The sequence below is a fragment of the Phyllobates terribilis genome, unplaced genomic scaffold, assembly GCF_046119375.1.
Source record: "Phyllobates terribilis strain yellow unplaced genomic scaffold, ASM4611937v1 Scaffold_12__6_contigs__length_324123572, whole genome shotgun sequence".
In the NCBI taxonomy this organism is placed as follows: domain Eukaryota; kingdom Metazoa; phylum Chordata; class Amphibia; order Anura; family Dendrobatidae; genus Phyllobates; species Phyllobates terribilis.
The window spans coordinates 78,525,915-78,551,383 of record NW_027362772.1 but is presented as its reverse complement, the minus strand read 5'-3'; positions in this window follow the sequence as shown (position 1 = coordinate 78,551,383).

The following is a 25,469-nucleotide window of genomic DNA, read 5'->3' as shown; positions in this document are numbered from 1 at the left end:
CATTCAGACTGACAGAGCGGATCGTGGTGTTTGGAGTTGCTGAGATAAGTGTATTTGGAAGTGTTTTTTCCCTTTCCTCGCTTTATCATTTATCTCCTTTCCCGTTGGTTTTCCCTCTGTTGTAGTTGAGAAGTTGTTTGTATGCAAGGTGGTTTTGGTTTTTCCCTTGTACTGTCTCGTTCGTCTAAATACTGTGTTTGGGCATATTATTTCTTGTTCCCTTTGGTTGTGATCGGGGTCCTTCTCAGGACTAGATTACTGAGGTGCAGGGATCTTCAGGAGGTAGGGGTTACGCTGGCGGCCTGGACCTCTGTACCTTTAACAGTACCTCCAGGTTGAGGGATTAGTCAGGGCCCCAGCTTAGGGTCAGCTTAGGCCCCCTACCTCCAGTATACAGAGACAGCGTGACATTTTCACCGACCCACTTAGTTTTTCTCCAGCTACTATGGATCCAGTAGCCGGTCTAGCTCGGCAATTGCAGAGTTTGTCCATGGAGCTGGCGGACGTTAGGTCCAAGGTTTGGCATCCTCAGGAGCAAGCCGGACCAGAACCTAAAGTAGCTCTCCCTGATAGGTTCACTGGGGGGCGTACAATCTGATTAGGATGAAGGAGGGGGATGAGTGGAAGACGGCGTTTAACACTCCGGAGGGGCATTATGAGAACCTTGTCATGCCATTCGGTCTGACTAATGCCCCGGCGGTGTTCCAACACTTTGTTAATGACATTTTTCGCCGCTTGGTGGGACAGTTTGTTGTCATATATCTGGATGATATCCTAATTTACTCGCCGGATCTGGTGTCTCATCAGGAGCACGTTAGGCAGGTGTTACAGATCTTGCGGGATAATAAACTGTATGCCAAGTGGGAAAAGTGTGTGTTCGCCGTACAGGAACTCCAGTTTTTAGGCTTCCTGGTTTCAGCGTCCGGTTTTCGTATGGACCCTGGGAAAGTGCGGGCAGTTCTTGAGTGGGATCGGCCAGAGAATCTTAAGGCACTACAACGTTTCCTGGGGTTTGCTAATTATTACCGGAAGTTCATTCGTAATTTCTCGTCCATGGTTAAGCCTCTCACTGACATGACTAAAAAGGGGACGGACTTTTCTAGGTGGTCTGACAAGGCTTGTCAAGCATTCTCCTCTTTGAAAAAATGTTTTGCCTCGGCACCCATACTCATTCAACCTGATGCGTCTCAGCCATTCATTGTAGAGGTAGACGCTTCCGAGGTAGGGGTGGGAGCAGTATTGTCACAGGGTTCGTCCCCTGGTAAGTGGCATCCGTGCGCCTTTTTCTCTAAAAAATTGTCGTCCGCTGAGAGGAATTACGATGTCGGCAATAGGGAACTCTTGGCCATTAAGTTAGCTTTTGAGGAGTGGCGCCATTTTCTGGAGGGGGCTGTTCATCCGGTCACCGTCATCACCGATCACAAGAACCTGCTATATCTGGAGTCCGCGAAACGTCTGAATCCCAGACAAGCTAGGTGGTCATTGTTTTTTACCAGGTTTAATTTTGTCGTTACATATCGTCCTGGGTCAAAAAATGTAAAGGCGGATGCCTTATCTCGTAGTTTCCCGGGGGCCGGGAATACGGACGACCCGATTCCTATCCTTCAGGAGGGGGTGGTGGTTTCGGCAGTATGCTCTGAGCTGGAGGAGGAGGTATTGGAGGCTCAGGGGGACGCCCCTGTTGGACCTCCAGGGAGATTGTTTGTTCCAGATCAGTTGCGACAAAAGGTGATCGAGGCACACCATAACTCAGTTTTTGCAGGACACCCGGGGAGTAAAGCTACTGTGGATCTCCTCTCGCGTCGGTTTTGGTGGCCTAATTTACATAAGGAGGTGGTAACTTTTGTCGCGTCCTGTGGGGTTTGTGCGCGCTCTAAGACCTCACATACCCGTCCGTCTGGGGCCCTCTTACCTTTGAAGATCCCGGAGCGTCCTTGGACTCATCTGTCTATGGACTTTATTACGGACCTCCCTCCATCTTCGGGTAAAACGGTCATACTCGTTGTAGTGGACAGGTTCAGCAAGATGGCACATTTTATCGCTCTTCCGGCTCTCCCTAATGCTAAAACTCTTGCGCAGGTGTTCATTGGGGAGATTGTGAGGCTTCACGGGGTACCCTCCGAGGTGGTGTCTGATCGGGGGTCTCAGTTTGTGTCTAAGTTCTGGAAGGCGTTTTGTGCACGGCGGGGGATGCAGTTGTCATTCTCATCGGCTTTTCATCCTCAGACCAATGGTCAGACGGAACGTATGAACCAGAGCTTGGAGACATATCTCCGGTGTTTTGTGTCAGAGAACCAGGAGGACTGGGCTTCTTTCTTACCTCTGGCAGAGTTTGCTCTTAATAATAGGCGGAGCGAGTCCACTGGTAAGTCCCCGTTTTTTGGGGCATATGGTTTTCACCCCCAGTTTTGTACTTTCAGTGGGGGGGGCTCTTCGGGGGTTCCTGAGGAGGAACGATTTTCCTCATCACTCGCTTCAGTATGGAGAGGGGTGCTGAAGAATCTGAATACTATGGGGAACCGATACAAACGTATGGCTGATAGGAGGAGAGTGTCTGGTCCGGACCTAAGTGTGAACGATCGGGTATGGTTGTCTACCAGGAATATTAAACTTAAGGTTCCCTCCTGGAAACTGGGTCCCAGGTTCATCGGGCCGTACAGAATCAGTTCTATTATTAATCCGGTGGCATTCCGTCTTGACCTCCCCCCTACGTTTAAAATTCACAACGTGTTTCACAGATCATTGCTTAAGAGGTATGTGGCGCCGGTGGTACCGTCACTTTTACCTCCCCCTCCAGTGGTTGTCAATGGTAACTTGGAGTTCCAAGTATCGAGGGTCATTGATTCACGCTTTAATCGCCGGTCCCTTCAGTACCTGGTTCATTGGAAGGGGTATGGTCCTGAGGAGAGGATGTGGGTTCCTGCGTCGGATATTAACGCAGACCGATTAGTTCGGGCCTTCCACACGACTCACCCGGATAAACCTGGCCCTGAGGGTCCGGAGGCCCCTCGTAGAAGGGGGGGTACTGTCACGGGTGTGTTGCCACGAAGATCGTCACGAGTACACAGCCTGACTTCTCGCAGCTGACTTGTTGGTGCTTTGTGTTTCTCGGCAGTGAGGGAGTTAATTCTCTCTCTCTCTCTGGGCTAGATGAGGTCCAGCCTCGCCCAGCTGCAATCAATACTTCTGTAGTGAGACTCCTTCATATACCTGCTGGTCTGTTTGGGAGGTGTCGGTGAAAGCATTTCATTCAGACTGACAGAGCGGATCGTGGTGTTTGGAGTTGCTGAGATAAGTGTATTTGGAAGTGTTTTTTCCCTTTCCTCGCTTTATCATTTATCTCCTTTCCCGTTGGTTTTCCCTCTGTTGTAGTTGAGAAGTTGTTTGTATGCAAGGTGGTTTTGGTTTTTCCCTTGTACTGTCTCGTTCGTCTAAATACTGTGTTTGGGCATATTATTTCTTGTTCCCTTTGGTTGTGATCGGGGTCCTTCTCAGGACTAGATTACTGAGGTGCAGGGATCTTCAGGAGGTAGGGGTTACGCTGGCGGCCTGGACCTCTGTACCTTTAACAGTACCTCCAGGTTGAGGGATTAGTCAGGGCCCCAGCTTAGGGTCAGCTTAGGCCCCCTACCTCCAGTATACAGAGACAGCGTGACACATGGAGGTCAGAGTGGTATAACAAGACGCTTTTAATGCCCCTTACAAGAGACGTGGAGGTCAGAGTGGTATAACAAGATGCTTTTAATGCCCCTCAGAAGAGACGTGGAGGTCAGAGTGGTATAACAAGACGCTTTTAATGCCCCTTACAAGAGATGTGGAGGTCAGAGTGGTATAACAAGACGGTTTTAATGCCCCTTACAAGAGACGTGGAGGTCAAAGTGGTATAACAAGACACTTTTAATGTCAATCAGAAGAGACGTGGAGGTCAGAGTGGTATAACAAGACGGTTTTAATGCCCCTTACAAGAGACGTGGAGGTCAGAGTGGTATAACAAGACGGTTTTAATGCCCCTTACAAGAGACGTGGAGGTCAGAGTAGTATAACAATACGCTTTTAATGCCCCTCAGAAGAGACGTGGAGGTCAGAGTGGTATAACAAGACGGTTTTAATGCCCCTTACAAGAGACGTGGAGGTCAGAGTGGTATAACAAGATGCTTTTAATGCCCCTCAGAAGAGACGTGAAGGTCAGAGTGGTATAACAAGACACTTTTAATGCCCCTTACAAGAGATGTGGAGGTCAGAGTGGTATAACAAGACGGTTTTAATGCCCCTTACAAGAGACGTGGAGGTCAGAGTGGTATAACAAGATGCTTTAAATGCCCCTCAGAAGAGACGTGGAGGTCAGAGTGGTATAACAAGACGGTTATAATGCCCCTTACAAGAGACGTGGAGGTCAGAGTGGTATAACAAGACGCTTTTAATGCCCCTTGGAAGAGTCATACAGTACAGCATCTTAAAAATATTATTCCCATTATTGGGGAGTGGGTCTCCCACAGTCTTTGCTTATGCCTTCCAAGCAAAAGCTGACAAAAATCAGGATGGAGGAACTTTCAATAATGGCAACACGGACCATGGTCACTCTGGTGGTATAGTGGTGGTGGAAGCTGAGGATAAGGAGAAGAACATAAAACAGCCGAAATGAGGAAGCGTATACCCATGTGTGGGTGTGAAGCGGTGCATGTGAATACACCTCCCGAAATATCACAGTGGATTTGACTTTATGTTACTCTGCTGTCATTTGGTGGTGATGAGAAGTCTGGCCCAATCCAGCCCTTGTTCATTTTGATAAGGGTCAGCTTGTCAGCATTGTCAGTTGACAGGCGAGTGCGCTTATCAGTTATAATTCCCCCAGCGGCACTAAAAACACGCTCCGATAACACGCTAGTGGCAGGGCAGGCCAGGACCTCCAAGGCGTACAGAGCGAGTTCATTACAAGTGTCCAGCTTGGATACCCAATAATTAAAAGGCACAGAGGAATCACGGAGGACGCCGGTACGGTCGGCAAGGTACTCCCTCACCATCTTTTGAAACTTTCCACTCCTTGTGAGAGTATCCCGCGCCTCAGGGTCTGTCCGAAGGGAGGGTCTGAGAAAACTGTCCCAGAACGTTGACAGTATTCCCCTGCCTCTGCTGGATTGGAGTTGCCTCTCTCTCGCTTGTACGCTTTGGTTGGTCAACGATCTGTGACCTCTGCCGCTAGCGTGTTCAGATGGGATTTTTTTTAACAGTTCTGCAGCAAGGGCCTTCTGGTACTGCCCCATTTTTGTAGACCTCTCCACCTCAGGAATAAGAGAGTGAAAGTTCTCCTTGTAGCGGGGGTCTACAAGTGTCACCAACCAGTAATGACTGTCACCCAACATTTTGACAACGCGAGGGTCACGGTTAAGGCAGCGTAACATAAAGTCAGCCATGCGTGCCAGACTGGTAACGGGCAAGATTTCCGTGTCCTCACCAAGATGACGAGTGCCCATGCTCTCCTCCTCCTCCTCCTCCCCCCTGTCCTCAGGCCACCCACGCTGAACCGACGGTATGACAGTTGTAGAGGTACTACCGTCTACAGCGCATGATACCAGCTCCTGTTCTTCCTCCTCCTCCTCCTCTCCCTCATTGTCCCCCAATGCACGTTGGGATGAGATGAGGCTGGGCTGTGTGTAATCGCCTGCTACGGCTTCTTGATCCATCTCATCATACTCTGGCTGCAATGCCTCCTCTTTAATTCTCTGCAGAGAGCATTGCAAAAGACAGACAAGTGGGATGCTGACACTAATGATGGCGTCATCGCCACTCACCATCTTGGTGGCCTCCTCAAAGTTTGTCAGGATGGTACATATGTCAGACATCCAGGTCCACTCCTGAGGTCTTATGTGTGGAATCTGACCTGAATATCGACGGCCTTGTTGCAGCTGGTACTCCACAACTGCTCTCTTCTGCTCACAAATCCTTAGCAACATGTGGAGGGTAGAGTTCCAACGTGTGGGGACATCACACACCAGTCGGTGTGCCGGAAGCATCAAATTCTGCTGCAACACAGCAAGGGCGGCGGACGCTGTAGCCGACTTGCGAAAATGAGCTGACAGGCGGCGTACTTTCACGAGCAGATCTGGCAACTCGGGGTACGATTTAAGAAACTGCTGAACCACGAGGTTAAGCACATGAGCCAGGCATAGTACATGTGTGATCTCGCCTCGCCTCAGAGCCGCCACCAGGTTACAGCCATTGTCACACACGACCATGCCTGGATGTAGGTTCAGCAGTCTCAGCCACAGATCTGCCTGCTCTTTCACAGCTGTCCACAACTCACAAGCAGTGTGAGGTTTATCACCTAAGATTATGAGTTTCAGCACCGCTTGGCGGAGGCAGTACTGCAGTGCTTCCAGCTTGTAACTGATGTGGTGATATCTGAGATGGAGGCTGAACATGAGGAGGAGGAGGAGGATGATGTGCAGGAGCTGTACACTGTGGGGGCAACTCTGACTGACATAGGGCCCGCAATTCTCGGTGAGGGGAGGATGTGTTCCATCCCAAGGTCCGACTGGGTCCCGGCTTCCACTATGTTTACCCAGTGTGGCGTCAGGGAGATGTACCGTCCCTGGCCACAAGCACTTGTCCACGAGTCCGTTGTCAGGTGGACTCTTCCAGTAACTGCGTTGTTGAGGGCACGGCAGATGTTTTGGGAAACGTGCTTGTGTAGTGCGGGGATGGCTCACCAGGAAAAATAGTGTCGGCTGGGGACCGAGTACCAAGGGACGGCCACCGCCATAAGGTTGCGGAAGGATTCCGTCTCCACCAGCCTAAAAGGCAGCATTTCCAACGCAAGTAGTCGTGAAATGTGCGAATTTAGGACTGTGGCCTGTGGGGCATTGGCTGCGAATTTGCGCTTTCGTTCAAAGGTCTGGGATATGGACAATTGAACGCTGCGGTGGGACGTGGACGTGGACGTTGATGCTGTTTCTTGAGAAACTGCCATAACAAGTGAAGACTGAGAGGAGGGGGCATCTTTACATGCAGTATGGACAGGGGATTGCCTTGCACACACAACAGGGGGTTCTATTGCACGCACAACAGCAGAAGAAGCAGTGGTGACACCCGCTGACACTGGTCATGGACCTTGGGGTTCGCCCCACAAAGTCGGGTGCTTTGCTGCCATGTGCCTGATCATGCTGGTGGTGGTCAGGCTGGTAGTTTTGTCACCCCTGCTGATGCTGGCAGGTGGTACAAATGGCCTTTTTGGGGTTATCAGCAGAGTCTTTAAAAAAATTCCAGACTCTGGAAGACCTACCGCTTGTACTGGCAACGTCCCTCGTGTTGGTGTTACCGGGAACGGTTGCCCGCCTTCTGTCTGTGGCCACCACACTGCTTCTTCCTGCCTGTTGGGGTACTCTGCCTCCCTCCCCCTGTGTGCTGCTGGCCTCACTCTGCATGTTCTCCTGCCACGTTGGGTCAGTTACTAGATCATCCACCACCTCCTCCTCTTCCAATTGCGCACCACGATGCTCCTCCTCACTTCCTGGCAATTGTGTCTCGTCATCGTCCATCTCTTGTGACAAATTGCCAGCGTCGACTTCCTGTGGCCGTGGCTGTTCAAATATTTGGGCATCGCTACATGGGATCTCCTCTTCCACCACTTCAAGCGGAGCAGGCGAGGGGCACAAATATGGAAATGGACCAGTGAACAGCTCTTCAGAGTGTCCAAGTGTGGGATCAGTTGCTGTCTGACGACAATCGGCATGGTGGGAGGAAGGAGCATCAGGGTGAGGAGGAGTATGCGGTTGAGACTCACGGCTACCAAAGGCCCAAAACTGGATACTACAGAGATTTGACCCGTGGAACTGCAAAACCACACTGGGATTTGTCGGGCCACTATTTTCAACAGATATATTTTTGTGTCACAACAGTCAAGAGACACTGTTTTTTTTTTAAGGCAAAAAATGCGAAAAACAGGATAATAGAGATTTTTTTTACCGTGTATCAGCAAAACCACAGTTTTAATTTACTGGTGTATACCAGACTTTTTTAAAAATATAGATTTGCGGCTGAACAGTGAGCGACACACTCAAACTGTTTTTTTTTAGATACAAAAGGCCCAAAACTGGATACTACAGAGATTTGACCTGTGGAACTGCAAAACCACACTGGGATTTGTCGGGCCTACAACAGACTATTTTCAACAGATATATTTTTGTGTCACAACAGTCAGGAGACAATGTTTTTTTTTAAGGCAAAAAATGCGAAAAACAGGATAATAGAGATTTTTTTACCGTGGAACAGCAAAAGCAGTTTTAAATCTCTCCCTAGTTCAGCAGCGCTGTCCCTACACTGTCTAATCCGGAGCGACTGTGTCCAAGATGGCGGCGCCCGGTTTTAAATACTCGAGGTGACGCTGTGCGGCCAGCCAATCACTGTAATGCCCACAAACAACATGGCTGCGGCATTACAGTGACAGGCTGGCAATCCCTGCATGTTCATTGGCTCTGTAAAGAGCGCCAAACATGCAGGGTGGAGACCCGAGCTCTCGCCCGAGTAACCCGGAAATGCTCGGTGCTCGCCAAACATCCCGAGTAGCGTGATGCTCGGGCGAGTACCGAGCAGTGTCGAGCATGCTCGCTCAACACTAATAATAAGCTTTTACTTCTCAGAACATGGGGAAAAAGAAAAAACGCACAGTCACACAGTACTGCACCAGGAAGTAAGAACAAAACAGAAAATACAAGAGAGACTTTTTTCTTTTACAACACAGTAAACAAGGAAACTTTACACAACATCGCCATCTACTGTCAGATCAGCATAAAGTCCTCCTTCACACGAACAAAGAAGTCCACAACTGTTGCATATACCAACACTAAGGAAGATACTTCACCAGAACAATTTCTTCCAGCTGATTTATTGGAAAAGATGAACAGTCAGCCTTTGTACTCAGATGACATGAGGTCTGAGGAGATAGAGGACATGATTCAAAAGCCCAGTGGTGTTGTTGGCTTTGTAAGCTCTGGTGGCAGTAGGGCCAGTTTTAGTCAAAGGAGGGCCCTGCACAAAGGTTTAAAGTGGGACCCCAAATGCTCACATATTGCACCATCACAAAGAAATATTTTGGTTGCATTTATATGGAGTTCAGGCTGTTAAACGAGTTCAATCAACAATATTCAGGTCGTCGTTTTCCAGGCTCTTTACACCGACTGAGGAAGAACAATCGGCACAGAACCATCACTAGTAGATCAATCTGTCCCCAGCACCATGTTATCAGCAGCACTTCTGCAGTTTGTACCAGGTGAAGTGCTGCTGAGAACAATGATTTTTGTTCTGCCATAAACAATCCAGTCACCCGATGATTGAGCATTTTGCTCGTTCGTTGGGCGATTGCTGACATGTTTACACCTAAGAACTCTCGTCTGTGCTGCCGGGATTTATAAATGTGGATGCTGCACACACACACAGTATGTGACACACACATTGTATATTACACACATATGTATATACATGTAGCACACACACATGTATACACTGAGCACATACACACATATGTATACAAGGAGCAGATAAAGTGGGGAAAATAAGTATTTGATTCTCTGCCGATTTTGCACGTTTTCCCACCTACAAAGAATGGAGAGGTCTGTAATTTTTATTGTAGGTACACTTCAACTGTGAGAGACAGAATCTAAAAATAAACACCAGAAAATCACATTGTTTGATTTTTACATAATTAATTAGCATTTTATCACATGAAATAAGTATTTGATCACCTACCAACCAGCAAGAATTCTGGCTCTCACAGACCTGTTAGTCTTTCTTTAAGAAGCCCTAATACTCTGCACTCATTACCTGTATTAATTGCACCTGTTTGAACTCGTTACCTGTATAAAAGACACCTGTTCATGCACTCAATCACACTCCACCATGACCAAGACCAAAGAGCTGTCTAAGGACACCAGGGATAAAATTGTAGACCTGCACAAGGCTGGGATGGGCTACAGAACAATAGGCAAGCAGCTTGGTGAGAAGGCAACAACTGTTAGCACAATTATTAGAAAATGGAAGAAACACAAGATGACTGTCAATCTTCCTTGGTCTGGGCTCCCTGCAAAATCTCACCTCGTGGGGTAAGGATGATTCTGAAAAGGTCATGAATCAGCCCAGAACTACACGGGAGGACCTGGTCAATGACCTGAAAAGAGTTGGGACCACAGTCTCAAACAATACCATTAGTAGCACACTATGCTGTCATGGATTAAAATCATGCAGGGCACGCAAGGTCCCCCTGCTCACGTCAGCACATGTCCAGGCCCGTTTGAAGTTTGCAAATGACCATCTGAATGATCTAGAGGAGGCATGGGAGAAGATCATCTGGTCAGATGAGACCAAAATAGAACTTTTTGATATCAACTCCACTCGCTGTGTTTGGGGGAAGAAGAAGGATGAGTGCAACCCCAAGAACACCATCCCAACTGTGAAGAATGGTGGGGGAAACATCATACTTTTGGGTGGTGCTTTTCTGCAAAGGGGACAGGACGACTGCACTGTATTGAAGGGAGGAAGGATGGGGTCATGTATTTGGCCACCAACTCCTTCCCTCAGTAAGAGCATTGAAGATGTGTTGTAACTGGATCTTCCAGCATGACAATAACCCGAAACACACAGCCACGGCAACTAAGGACTGGCTCTGTAAGAAGCATTTTAAGGTCCTGGAGTGGCCAAGCCAGTCTTCAGACCTGAACCCAATAGAAAATCTTTGGAGGGAGCTGAAACTCAATGTTGCACAGCAACAGCCCCAAAACCTGAAAAGATCTGGAGAAGATCTGTATGGAGGAGGGGGCCAAAATCTCTGCTGCAGTGTGAGTAATCTTGGTTAAGAACTACAGAAAACATCTGACCTCTGTAATTGCAAACAAAGGTTTCTGTACCAGATATTAAGTTCTGTTTTCCTATTGTATCAAATACTTACTTCATGCAATAAAAAGCAAATGAATTATGTAAAAATCATACAATGTGATTTTCTGGTTCTGTCTCTCACAGTTGAAGTGTACCTACGATAAAAATTACAGACCCCTTCATTCTTTGTAGGTGGGAAAACTTGCAAAATCAGCAGTGTGTCATATACTTATTTCCCCCACTGAACATGCATACACAAAGCACATACTTACAGATACATGCATGAACAGATACTTACACAAGCATGCATGAACATACATACAGAGGCATGCATGCACAGGCACATACATATAGTTGCATGCATGCACATACATACAGAGACATGCATGTGTTACACGCACACCGCTAGGTTCAGATAGGGGCGAGACAGGTTACATGAATTCTTTGGAATCCTGGGGGAACCGTTAGGGCGACCATAGACCATATGCTGTAGCTTCTCTCAGGCAGACAGGGGTATTGACCCTCAGGCACAGACACGTAGGTTGTTTCACTTGCTGACCAGACACACTTGACAAGAGTCCTCATAAATAGTAGAACAGTAGCATTTAATAAGAAGTCGCACAGCCAGTGCAAGTTAAGTCTTATGAGCAACAGGCTCCAGTGACAAACAGTACAGTTTCCCTAGCAGCACAGCAGTTCACAGTCTTCCCAGTAGTACAGGACAGCACAGTTCTAATACAAAGGCACATTAATGAACACAGCATTCTTTACAGTGCAGTGAGATGGAGGAGGGGGAAGGGTTTGCTGAGGAAGATGATCCCTGTGACACCATTTCTTCAGGCCCTTATCTTTCTGCCTGACAATACTCTGCACTGCTAGTTCAGAAACTCTACCTGACCTGTGCTTAGCTTCACTCCTGACTTGGATCCTTTTCACTTGCAGGGGCGCTTCTGTGAGATAGAGAACACACACACCACCTTTCTCTTTGGATCCAGACAGACAGCACACAATCCCCCTGGGGCTCCGCTAAAACACTCCCCTTCTCCTGTGACTGTGTTAACCCCTCTAGTTTCTGGATGCTTCTGGAGCACAACACTTACTTCTAATAGTTTCTGAATGCTTTTAAAGCAACAGCACTACTTCTGCATGTCACACTCTTCCATCCTTTTTGAATGTCGTCCTTGACATTCGTCTTAATTAGTCAATCTGACCAATTCTGAGACAGTGGTGAAAGTTGGATAACTTTATATACAAATTGGCATTGTGAAATTAGTGTAACGTTTATAAACATTGATAACAACCTAATCTTATGACCTTTTTCTTGTAGGATGCCTGTAAGAAAAAAACAATTAACACAATTAAAACAATCAGCATCTCTTCAGCTGGAGCTTTTCGTATGTCTTCAACCAGCTCTCTCTCTCTATGCCTTAACATTTCTTTGTTTCTACAAAGTCTTTTAAGGAAAATCAAAGCATGATAACAAGTCTTTCCAGTAGGCAACATCTTCCATACTGCCTCTCGGTGGTGAATACCACTCAAGTGGGCTTACCTGGTCCCCAGGCAGAGATACCTGTTTCCAGTCGACAGTCCTTGGCTCTTGACTTGGTTCACCAAGTGTCTCATACGTCAGCATCACGGGCCTCCTCACTTCTTGAGTCGACATCCTCCTGGTGGGTTGTTCCTCAGAGACAACGGGTTCTTCGGTCACAGAAGTTTCTCCCACCGCACTCATTTCCCGTGCTTCCTTAGATGCTCTTGGAGCTGCCTCTGTAAGTTCCTGTACTTCTCCTGAGTCACTTGTTTCCGCATGGTCTGGTAATTCCGCTCCTCCTGAGTGTCGATCGGTCTCTTCAGTGGCCAGTGTTCGATCATCATATCTGAATTGGACTTCATCTGTACTCCTTGGTACTAACTCTGGAGCCTCAGAACTTAGTTCACTCTCCTGAGGTTGGTACATCCCTCTCCTTGCCGGTCCGAGAAATACAACGGTGTGTTCTTCTCCATCGGAACTTTCAATGTCACTATCCACCTCCGGAGCTTCAGTCTGTGGTGGTCCCTTAGTCAATCTCGGACGATGTCGGTCTACTCCTGGAAAGTCTTGTTGTAGTGGGAGATAATCACAGGGTAGTAGTAAATTTCGATTGACTATTCTGGTTTTCTTGTCTCTCATTTCCAATCGGATTTCATACACTGGGCTGTCATCTTTCCTCCTTACGACCACATACACCTTGTCTTCCAAGTACGAACAAAGTTTTCCTGGTCCGCCTTTCTCACTTACCTTCTTGGCTAGCACCCGGCTTCTCGGTGCCAATTCTGCTCTATAACATTTTCAATCATAGTAATCCTTACTCTTGCTCTGTCCTTGCGTAACCACTTTGAATGCTATGTTGTATGTATCTGCCATCCGTTCCTTCCATTTCTGAAAGTACTCCGGATACGTTCTGTAAGCCTCTGACACCGGAGTATTGAACATGATGTCGATTGACAGTCTTGACGATCGTCCATACATTAGGAAAAAGGATGAGTAACCCATTGCGTCGCTCTTTGTACAGTTATAGGCATGTACCACTTTTGACAGGGAACTCTTCCAGTCTTTCTTCTCATCAGCTGTTAAAGTGCGTAATATCGACAATAATGTCCGTTTAAAACGTTCCACTTGTCCATTACCCTCTGGGTGATAGGGCGTTGTGTGGGATCTCTGAATTCTACAGTACTTTCCTAGCTTGGCAAAGAGCTGATTCTCAAATTCTCTTGCTTGGTCGTGGTGTAACCTCATAGGGAACCCAAACCTCAAAGCAAAATCATTGAAGATCTTCTCTGCCGCTGTTCAACCTGATTTATTGGTGGTGGAATATGCTTGAGCAAATCGAGTGAAATGGTCCATCACCACCAAGATGTATTCGTAACCACCCTTGCCCGTCTTGAGATGTAGAAAGTCTATTGAGACCATCTCAAATGGATACATAGTTTGGATGTTGCCCATAGGTGCCCGGGTTGATGTGTTGGGACGTTTATCTTTCAGACACCCACACTCTCTGGTCACGTACCTCTCAATATCTCTCTGCATGTACGGCCAGAAGAAACGTTCACGGATCAAGCTGATTGTCCTTTCCACTCCCAGGTATCCCATGTTTTCATGGAGTTCTTTAAAGACCAACCTACGGAATACTCTGGGTAGTACCAACTGCCGGTTTTGTCCTCCTTTACGATACAGGATACCGTCTTCACTGAGATAGAGCTTCGTCCATTCTTTAATTAAAACAGATACTGCTGGTGACTCATTGACTCTTTCTTGTTTACTTGGAAACCTATTTTAGTCCACATGAAGTAGTATTCTACCAATTATCTGATCTTCCCGTTGTGCTCTACGGATTTTCCATTTTTGTAGTTGTTGAATAGACCAGGGGTGATCTTGTTCTCACACTTTTATGGTGGTTTCCACCGCCAATGGACAACACAATGGTGTGTCTTCCTCCTGATAAGCTTGTACTGCTTGGGTAGTGCTCTCAATTGCTTCCAGACTGACTTCCTCTGAGCATTCTTACATAAATTCCTCAGGCTCTAGTGGCATTCTTGGCAATCCTCAGCATTCGCATTGCATTTTCCTGGCCTGTACTTGATGCTGAAATTGAAGTCAGCTAGTTCAGCGACTCATCTCTGACTCGTTGCATTCAGTTTCGCTGTAGTAAGGACATAGGTCAAAGGGTTGTTGTCAGTGTATACCTCAAACTCTTTGCTGTAGTAGAGATAATCTCTAAATCATTCACAGATAGCCCATTTCAATGCCAGGAACTCCAATTTTCCAGAATGTAGATGGTAATTCTTCTCTGTGCCTGTCAACGTTCTAGAACGGTAACCGATGATCCTTAATTTTCCATCTTGATGCTGATACAGGGCAGCTCCCAGTCTAACTTGAGAAACGTCACAATGAAGAACAAATGGTAAATTGAAATCAGGATATCCCAAGATGGGTGGTTTTACCAGGTAGTCTACTAGTTCTTCCAAAACCTCCTGGTGGTCCGCTGTCCAGAGAATGGGCTGTTGGGACGAAACAATGTTGTTTCTTTTAAGCCCCGTCCTACGCGCGTTCTTCTCTTTCTCCGTGGGTGTTGTTGTCTCTGTCGTCTCCCCCAAGAGGAGGTATAGTGGTGTGTCAATCCTGGAGAAGTTCCGAACGTAAAAACGATAGTAGGAGAGGAATCCTAATATCTGCCTCAACTCTCCGACGGTAGAGGGATGCTTGTCTTTTAAGGCCAGTACCTGAGCAATTTCTGCTGGGTCCATAGTATATCCGTCTCCGGACACAATTTTCCCTAGAAATCGGACTTGTCTTTTGAACAGTTCACACTTCTTTGGGGTCAAATTAACTCCATATTGTTGATACCGTTGTAATACGATCCTCACGTTTTCAACATGCTCCCAGAAGGTTTTGCTGTGTACCACATTGTCATCCAAGTACGACTGGCAGATATCGTCCCTCAATCCTTCTAAACACGTCTCCATGCTCCTCTGGAATTCTGCTGGAGCTGAATTGAGCCCAAGTGGTATGCGGATCCACTCATATAATCCCCACGGTGTGATGAATGCTGTCAAGGGTCTACTGGACTCTTCAACAAACCCTTGATGGTATGCTTTACCCTGATCAAGGACAGAGAACCAGGTACTTCCTGATAGGCTATCCAGCATATCTTGAATCTTTGGTATCGGGTGCCGATCAGGTTCTGACTTTCGGTTTAGTTCCCGTAATCACAGCAGAGTCTCAACGTACCATCCTTCTTCCTAACACAAACAATAGGAGAGGAATAAGACGACTTCGACTTTTGGATCCAACCTCTGTTGATTAGGTCTTGTCAATACTCTTTCACTTCAAGGTGTAATGGTTTCGGCACAGACGTAAATTCTGGTTACTGGGGTTGTGTCTTTCAAATTGATTTTCAACTGCAATGATGGGATAAAGCCTATGTCATTGGAGAATGCATGACACTCTTCTCTCAGCATCTGTTTTGCTACCGCTCGATCTTCAGCACACAAGTGTTCCAAGGGTACTGCGGGATCCCAGGACTCCAAGGTGGGTCGTGCAATTTATTCCCCTGGGCAACTCCTGTTCCTTGGTGGGGAGACTGAGTTCACTGTAGACCAATGGGCGGGTCTCACACTGGCTGGATATACTGTTTTAATGGTTTCGATGTGACCTAACAGTCTTTGGATCCAGTCTAATTTCGTGTCTCGTAGTATTCATCACCGGTACTGTCACTCGAGCAAACCCACCAGTAGGAATCGTAAGCACAGTCTCACCTTGAACTAGGCCTTCCGGAAGTTCTGAGGAGTCTTTTGGCACGAGCAGTCTTTCTGGACTTTTCTTCCCGGTTCTTCCCAGACTCCACACCTCACCCCCACTATTTGGTTTGCAGGGATGATGGTTGGGCGCCAGCCTACCTTGACTTCTTTTAGGTCCATTGTATTCTGTGCTTTCTTTACTCTATGAATCACATTTTCCACCGCGGCGTTGGATATGGTGAGCGATGTGGCGATTGCATCCATCACCAGCGCCCCTGCCTTGTATTTCGTGATGACCTCACTGATTACATTATAACCCAGGATAGGATTCTCTGCCACGTTCTGCCTATGAAAGGGATTTTGGTTTGGTTGACGGCTTTGCCGTGGAGTTCCTCTGGTCCCAAGAGTTCTTTTAGTGACCGAAGGCAAGTGTGTGACAGGTAGCGCCTTCACCATTCTTCATTTTAAAGGCTCGCTTGGGCTCCTGTGTCCCACAGTGCTTTTATCAGGAGTTCATCTAGCTGGCACTGTATAAAGCACCTTTCACCGATTAGGCTGATGAAGCTATCTTTACTGACCGAGGAATCCTCCTCCCAGGAGTACATCGTTTTACCTCCGCACTGGTCATTAAGTAACTGATGCCCCTGTCTCTCTTGCAGCTGTTGTAGACGGGAACACACTTGGGGCTAGTACTGACACAGCCGTTTTACCTCATGCGCCGTTCTGGGGTTTGGTGAGATTTGGATTTGCTTCTGGGGCCTCCTCCGTGTCACAGTTACCAGTCACCCCGCACTGGCAACCTCCTGTCTTTTAATCCAAACGACCCTGACCATTGGCATTCCTTGGCATAATGTCCTTCCTCACCACACCTTAGACAGTGGACACACACCGTACTCTGATTTGATGAACGGCACGCTTCACAAGCCGGGTATCTTCTGTTTTGGAACCCACCCCTGGGTCTGAAGGATACCGGTTCTGGCCTGGACTGAATCAACTTTTTCACCTCAATCAACTCGGCTCGCAGTTCTCCTATTACTTCCTCCCAATCTGCGCTGGCAGGCCTCTCTTTTGTTGGTGATTTAAGGTTCTCTCTTGGAGGTGGCACTGGAGGGTCTCTATGATGATCTTTGCACTAGCCACTGGGGGTCTCCAACTGCAGCTGACTCATTTTGGTGATTTTAGGAGCAGAACTTTTCTTTAACTTCTGTTTGCTCTCTGACTCCAAACTAGCTGCCTCATTCATTTTTTCCATTAGGACTTCGTCCAGAATGCCAGGATCTTCTAGGTATTGTTTCAGCTGCAACTTGATGTCTTTGCTGATTAACCCCGTTCCCAATGATCTCAAGAACTTCTTCTGAACTAGTCCAGCATTAAACTTCTCTTCTGCTTCTACATCTCTGGATGCAAACAACAGTCTATCCTTCAGTTCAATTGCTCTGATCAAGAAACTTTGGGGTGATTCATTATTTTTCTGTGAGAGGTTAATGAGTCGGTGGAACAATTCTGAAGTACTCTCTTCTTTATAGTGCCCTTTTAAAATCATCCTTAACTGTTGCAAGGTCAATTGACTCTTCATTTCTAGCATACTACGGAGGTTCAGTCCTGGGCTGATCGCTTTCACCACCCCCCTCAACAATCTCATCTGGCTGGTAGCCTTTCTGTAAGCCTGCATCGATCTGGTGCAACAAGTTCCTATAAGACAGTCTCTCTTTCTGTTCACACTCTCCACTCTGTCCCAGGATCTTGAATTCTTTCCTTATGGTGATTTGTGGTGTTAGAGGACTGTCTCCCTGATTTATCTAACCCGAGCAGGTTAAAGGTCCTGTATGAGTCTGTCACCCGTTCAGAGGTTTTGGTTGATTCCTGCAGGGCTGTTGTTAGGGCTTTGAATTGTTCTTTCAATTCCTGTAGTTCAGTCTGTGGATGGAGATTCCCGCTTTTGGTAATTGGTGCCGCCCCCTCCATCCTCCAACTTCAACCTGGTTATAAACTGTGTTAGTTCCTGGAGGAATGTCCCCATGACGTCTTCAGCTTCTTTCTCCCCCAGCTCTTCTATTTTTGCATTAATGGCAGCTAACAGTTGCCTGCGGTTGTGTGCTTTAGAAATCTGTTCTTCTGACATCTTTATATGTTCTGCTACTGTTCTCAATTCTTCACAGGTTAACTGAAGAAGCACCTCACTAATTCTATCCATTTGTATTTCCACATCCATTGCTGCTAGTGAGTTTTCTTTAGCGCTGGTCCCCTTTAACTGCTGTAGCAGAGTTGAGTTGAGGTGCTGTACTGCTGTGTTTTTCCAGACACTTTTCCTCTTCTCCCTCTCCACGCTAATTCCCGCTCAGGACTCCCCATACGGGCCACCAATGTTACACGCACGCTGGTAGGTTCAGAAAGGGGCCAGACAGGTTGCATGAATTCTTTGGAATCCTGGGGGAACCGTTACTCAGGGCGACCATAGACCATATGCTGCAGCTTCTCTCAGGCACACAGGGGTATTGACCCTCAAGCAGGGACACGTTGTTTCACTTGCTGAGCAGACAAGAGTCCTCATAAACAGTAGAACAGTAGCATTTAATAAGAAGCCGCACAGCCAGTGCAAGTTAAGTCTTATGAGCAACAGGCTCCAGTGACAAACAGTACAGTTTCCTTAGCAGCACAGCAGTTCACAGTCTTCCCAGTAGTACAGGACAGCACAGTTCTAATGCAAAGGCACATTAATGAACACAGCATTCTTTACAGCGCAGTGAGATGGAGGAGAGGGGGGTTGCTGAGGGAGATGATCCCTGTGACCCCATTTCTTCCAGTCCTTATCTTTCTGCCCGACAATACTCTGCACTGCTGGTTCAGTAACTCTACCTGACCTGTGCTTAGCTTCATTCCTGACTTGAATTCTTTTCACTTGCAGGGGCACTTCTGTGAGATACAGAACACACACACCACCTTTCTCTTCGGCTCCAGCCAGACAGTAATCAACTTCCCCACAATCACCCTGGGGCTCTACTAAAACACTCCCCTTCTCCTGTGACTGTGTTAACCCCTCTAGTTGCTGGATGCTTCGGGAGAACAACTCTTCCTGTGCTGAATTCTTTTAAAGCAACAGCACTACTTCTGCATGTCACACATGGACAGGCACATATATACAGGGGCATGCACATACATACAGATACATGCACAGGCACATACATACAGAGACATGCATTCACAGGCACATACATATAGAGGGGTGCATGCACAGGCACATACATACCGATGCATGCATGCACATACATATAGAGACATGCATTCACAGGCACAGACATACATACACAGGCACATACACACAGAGACATGCATGCACAAGCACATACATACAGAGACATGCATGCAAATACATACACATGCATGCACATACATGCATTCACACACATTATATATATATATGTATGTATATATATATTAGTATTATATTGCGTGTATAGTATACACACACAATAGAGTACTTACCAGTCCCCTCTTCTTCAGTTCTTCTAATCTCCCGCACATTAAAGGAACTGTGGTGACATCACGGACACATGACCGGTCAAGTGACCGGTCAAATGATCATGATGTCAACAAAGTTCCTAAAGTCCCGGAGAGTAGAAGACCTGTGGTGACATCACGGTTACATGACTGTGATGTCACGGAAGGTCCTTAAGCTGTCTCAGCATCGGAAATTAGATTGATATTATCAATCTAATTTTTGCTGTAGATGCAGGGGGCCCCTGAGGAGTGGAGGCCCTAGGCAAATGCCTAATTTGCATGCCACCAATGCCGGCCCTGGGTGTCAGAAGAAGTAACACTCTAAGACAGGTAAAATCTTGTGGTGGGAGTCAGGCAGGGGAAGGGTGGGGTGCAAGGAGCTTTGACCACATTGTCAACTCATAGGAAACTATTAGCCGAGTCAAGGATGACAATGATGATGATGATTCTATGGTGCACAAGAACTGGGAATAAGATAGGGGTGTCAAGTGAGATGTCATTAGAGAAGGAGGGTGTTGGCCTTGGCCCTTTGGAAGTGCATTGAGGTGAAGGGTGCATTGCTGGAAAAGGGAAAAACAAACAAACAAAAAAAAACTCTTTAAATCTCTTAATTTGCGAGTGTGAACGAGCTGAGTGTGACCGGAGCGTAAGTGCGAACGAAAGTAAGTGTGTGACTTGTTTTTCAGTGAAGAGGTATTTGGGAATCCTGCAGAAAATACCTGTGTGAGTTGCTGCATTGTGACCTGCTGAGTGCTTTTCTACCTGTTTAGTTTTATTGGGCTTTTTAAAACCTATTTTCTCACTACAGTTTTAGTTTCTTAGTTTACTACCTGTGTATTTAAGGGTTAACTACATTGCACTAAAATCCTGAGGTGTAGCTTTACTCACAAGGTGTTAATTAAGGGGAAGGGGTCATAATTAAGGGTTTATAAGGGGCAGCTGGTTGGGCATCCAGTCCTTTGGAAGTGCATTGAGGTGAAGGGTGCATTGCTGGAAAAGGGAAAAACAAACAAACAAAAAAAAACCTCTTTAAATCTCTTAATTTGCGAGTGTGAATGAGCTGAGTGTGACCGGAGCATAAGTGCGAACGAAAGTAAGTGTGTGACTTGTTTTTCAGTGAAGAGGTATTTGGGAATCCTGCAAAAAATACATGTGTGAGTTGCTGCATTGTGACCTGCTGAGTGCTTTTCTACCTGTTTAGTTTTATTGGGCTTTTTAAAACCTATTTTCTCACTATAGTTTTAGTTTCTTAGTTTACTACCTGTGTATTTAAGGGTTAACTACATTGCACTAAAATCCTGAGGTGTAGCTTTACTCACAAGGGGTTAATTAAGGGGAAGGGGTCATAATTAAGGGTTTATACGGGGCAGCTGGTTGGGCATCCACTCCTTTGGAAGTGCATTGAGGTGAAGGGTGCATTGCTGGAAGAGGGAAAAAAAAACAAACAAACAAAAAACTCTTTAAATCTTTTAATTTGCGTGTGTGAACGATCTGACTGTGACCGGAGCGTAAGTGCGAACGAAAGTAAGTGTGTGACTTGTTTTTCAGTGAAGAGGTATTTGGGAATCCTGCAGAAAATACCTGTGTGAGTTGCTGCATTGTGACCTGCTGAGTGCTTTTCTACCTGTTTAGTTTTATTGGGCTTTTTAAAACCTATTTTCTCACTACAGTTTTAGTTTCTTAGTTTACTACCTGTGTATTTAAGGGTTAACTACATTGCACTAAAATCCTGAGGTGTAGCTTTACTCACAAGGGGTTAATTAAGGGGAAGGGCTCATAATTAAGGGTTTATAAGGGGCAGCTGCTTGGGCATCCAGTCCTTTGGAAGTGCATTGAGGTGAAGGGTGCATTGCTGGAAAAGGGAAAAAAAACAACAACAAAAAAAACCTCTTTAAATCTCTTAATTTGCGAGTGTGAACGAGCTGAGTGTGACCGGAGCGTAAGTGCGAACGAAAGCAAGTGTTTGACTTGTTTTTCAGTGAAGAGGTATTTGGGAATCCTGCAGAAAATACCTGTGTGAGTTGCTGCATTGTGACCTGCTGAGTGCTTTTCTACCTGTTTAGTTTTATTGGGCTTTTTAAAACCTATTTTCTCACTACAGTTTTAGTTTCTTAGTTTACTACCTGTGTATTTAAGGGTTAACTACATTGTACTAAAATCATGAGGTGTAGCTTTACTCACAAGGGGTTAATTAAGAGGAAGAGGTCATAATTAAGGGCTTATAAGGGGCAGCTGGTTGGGCATCCAGTCCTTTGGAAGTGCATTGAGGTGAAGGGTGCATTGCTGGAAAAGGGAAAAGAAACAAAAAAACAAAACAAACTCTTTAAATCTCTTAATTTGTGAGTGTGAACGAGCTGAGTGTGACCGGAGCGTAAGTGCGAACGAAATTAAATGTGTGACTTGTTTTTCAGTGGAGAGGTATTTGGGAATCCTGCAGAAAATACCTGTGTGAGTTGCTGCATTATGACCTGCTGAGTGCCTTTCTACCTGTTTAGTTTTATTGGGCTTTTTAAAACATATTTTCTCACTACAGTTTTAGTTTCTTAGTTTACTACCTGTGTATTTAAGGGTTAACTGCATTGCACTAAAATCCTGAGGTGTAGCTTTACTCACAAGGGGTTAATTAAGGGGAAGGGGTCATAATTAAGGGTTTATAAGGGGCAGCTGGTTGGGCATCCAGTCCTTTGGAAGTGCATTGAGGTGAAGGTGGCATTGCTGGAAAAGGGAAAAAAAAACAACAACAAAAAAAACCTCTTTAAATCTCTTAATTTGCGAGTGTGAACGAGCTGAGTGTGACCGGAGCGTAAGTGCGAACGAAAGTAAGTGTGTGACTTGTTTTTCAGTGAAGAGGTATTTGGGAATCCTGCAGAAAATACCGGTGTGAGTTGCTGCATTGTGACCTGCTGAGTGCTTTTCTACCTGTTTAGTTTTATTGGGCTTTTTAAAACCTATTTTCTCACTATAGTTTTAGTTTCTTAGTTTACTACCTGTGTATTTAAGGGTTAACTACATTGCACTAAAATCCTGAGGTGTAGCTTTACTCACAAGGGGTTAATTAAGGGGAAGGGGTCATAATTAAGGGTTTATAAGGGGCAGCTGGTTGGGCATCCAGTCCTTTGGAAGTGCATTGAGGTGAAGGGTGCATTGCTGGAATAGGGAAAAAAAATTCTTTAAATCTCTTAATTTGCGAGTGTGAACGAGCTGCGTGTGTCCGGAGCGTAAGTGCGAACGAAAGTAAGTGTGTGACTTGTTTTTCAGTGACTTTGGATTCAGGGAGTTTGGAATGGAGGACCTTGGACTGAATTGCTGTCTGTATTTTATTAATTCTTTACTTTTCTTTTTACTGAACATTCTGTCTATTGCAATCTCCATTAGGAAATGAGCTCCATTATTGACAATGCTATCCAATGTACATATTGCCACATGTATGCATTCCTTGAACAGCCGGTTGGGGTTGCTTACTGCTGCGCGAGATGTTTGCACGTTGTGCGTTTGTAAGCCCAGATACTGGATCTAAATGAGCAGCTGGCAACACTGAGATCCATTGACAACATGGAAAGGAGTCTGCTGCTCACTGAGCAGCAGCTCACTGGGGTAGATGTGGGGGAGGGTGGTAGTCAGGAGCTGCAGGACAGTGAGGCCGCTAGTTGGGTGACAGTTAGAAGGGGGGGTAGAGGGAAGAGTGCCAGGGAGGCTAGTCCTGATCTGGCACACTCCAATAAGTTTGCAAAGAGTTGGCAGATGAGGGGAGTGACGGTACAGGGGTAGCACTGCTGCAGCAAGGCATGTCCCCTGAAAGCCGGAGGAGTGTCAGCTCCAGTAAGGGGGAAATAGGAGAGCAGGGCAGGCCAGGCAGGTGCTGGTAGTGGGGGACTCAATTATTAGGGGAACAGATAGGGCAATCTGTCACAAAGACAGGGATTGTCAAACAGTGTGCTACCTACGTGGCGCTCGAGTCCGGCACATCGCTGATCGGGTTGACAGATTACTGGGAGGGGCTGGTGAGGACCCAGCGGTCATGGTGCACATTGGCACAAATGACAAAGTTAAAGGTAGGTGGAAGGTCCTTAAAGATGATTTCAGGTAATTAGGCTGCAAGCTGAAAGCAAGGACCTCCAAGGTGGTATTCTCTGAAATACTACCGGTACCACGTGCCACGCCAGAGAGGCAATGGGAGATTAGGGAGATAAATAAGTGGCTCAAGAACTGGTGTAGGAAGGAGTGACTTGGGTTCATGGAGAACTGGGCCGACTTCTCAGTTGGCTACAGACTCTACGCTAGGGACCGACTGCACCTTAATGGGGAGGGTGCAGCTGTGCTGGGGGAGAAAATGGCTAGAAGGTTGGAGGAGTGTTTAAACTAGGGATTGGGGGGGAGGGTATTCATTTTATAGGTGGGGAAGATAGTGCAGATAGTGACCTGGGCACAAATAAAGAAATTGGGGGTGGGGTTAGAACAGTCAATAAAGTAAGAAGGAATAGGGGTACAGAGAGATACATAAAATGCATGTAAACTAATGCCAGAAGCCTCACCAACAAAATGGAGGAATTAGAATTAATTTTGTTGAAAAATAATTATGACATGGTAGGAATATCTGAGACGTGGCTAGACGAGAGCCATGGCTGGGCAGTTAATTTACAGGGCTATAGTCTGTTCAGAAATGACCGTACAAACAAGCGAGGGGGGGGGGAGTGTTTATATGTAAAATCATCCTTAAAACCTGTCTTGCGGGAGGATATATGTGAATCTAATGAAAATGTAGAGTCCCTGTGGTTGGAGATAAGGGGAGGGGGAAAAAATAATAAATTACTGATAGGGGTTTGTTATAAGTCTCCAAATATAATGGAAGTAGCGGAGAATATCCTCGTAAAGAAAATAGATGAAGCAGCGACTCAAGGAGAAGTCATTATTATGGGAGACTTCAACTACCCTGAAGTACATTGGGGGACAGAAACATGTAGTTCAAGAAAAGGTAATAGGTTTTTGACAATTATGAGAGACAATTACTTTTCACAACTGGTTCAGGACCCAACAAGAAGGGGGGCACTGCTAGACCTAATATTAACCAATAGGCCAGACCGCATATGAAATATACGAGTTTGGGGTCACTTGGGTAATAGTGATCACAAAATAATACGTTTTCATGTAACCTTTAATAAGATGTGTAGTAGAGGGGTTACAAGGACACTAAACTTCAGGAAGGCTAATTTCCAACGGTTGAGAGATGATCTTAGTGCAATAAACTGGGACAATATCCTGAGACATAAAGCTACACAAAGTAAATGGGAGACATTTATTAACATCCTGAATATGACCTGTGCACAATATATACTCTTTGGGAATAAACATGCTAGAAATAGGAGGAAACCACTATGGCTAAATAGAGCTGTAAGTGGCGCAATAAGTGACAAAAAGAAAGCATTTAGAGAACTAAAGCAAGTAGGTAGTGATGAGGCATTAAATAAATATAGAAAATTAAATAAATTATGTAAAAAACAAATCAAGGCAGCAAAGATTGAGGCAGAGAGAATCATTGCCAGAGAAAGTAAAAATAACCCCAAAATATTCTTTAACTACATAAATAGTAAAAAACTAAAAAATCATAGTGTTGGCCCCCTTAAAAATAGTCTGGGTGAAATGGTGGATGAGGATGAGGAAAAAGCCAATATGCTAAATGATTTTTTTTCAACCGTAATTACACAAGAAAATCGCATGACAGAAAACATGATTAGTGATAACAAAAATTCTCCATTAAATGCCACTTGCTTAACCCAGCAGGAAGTACGGCGGCGTCTAAAAATCACTAAAGTTGACAAATCCCCGGGCCCGGA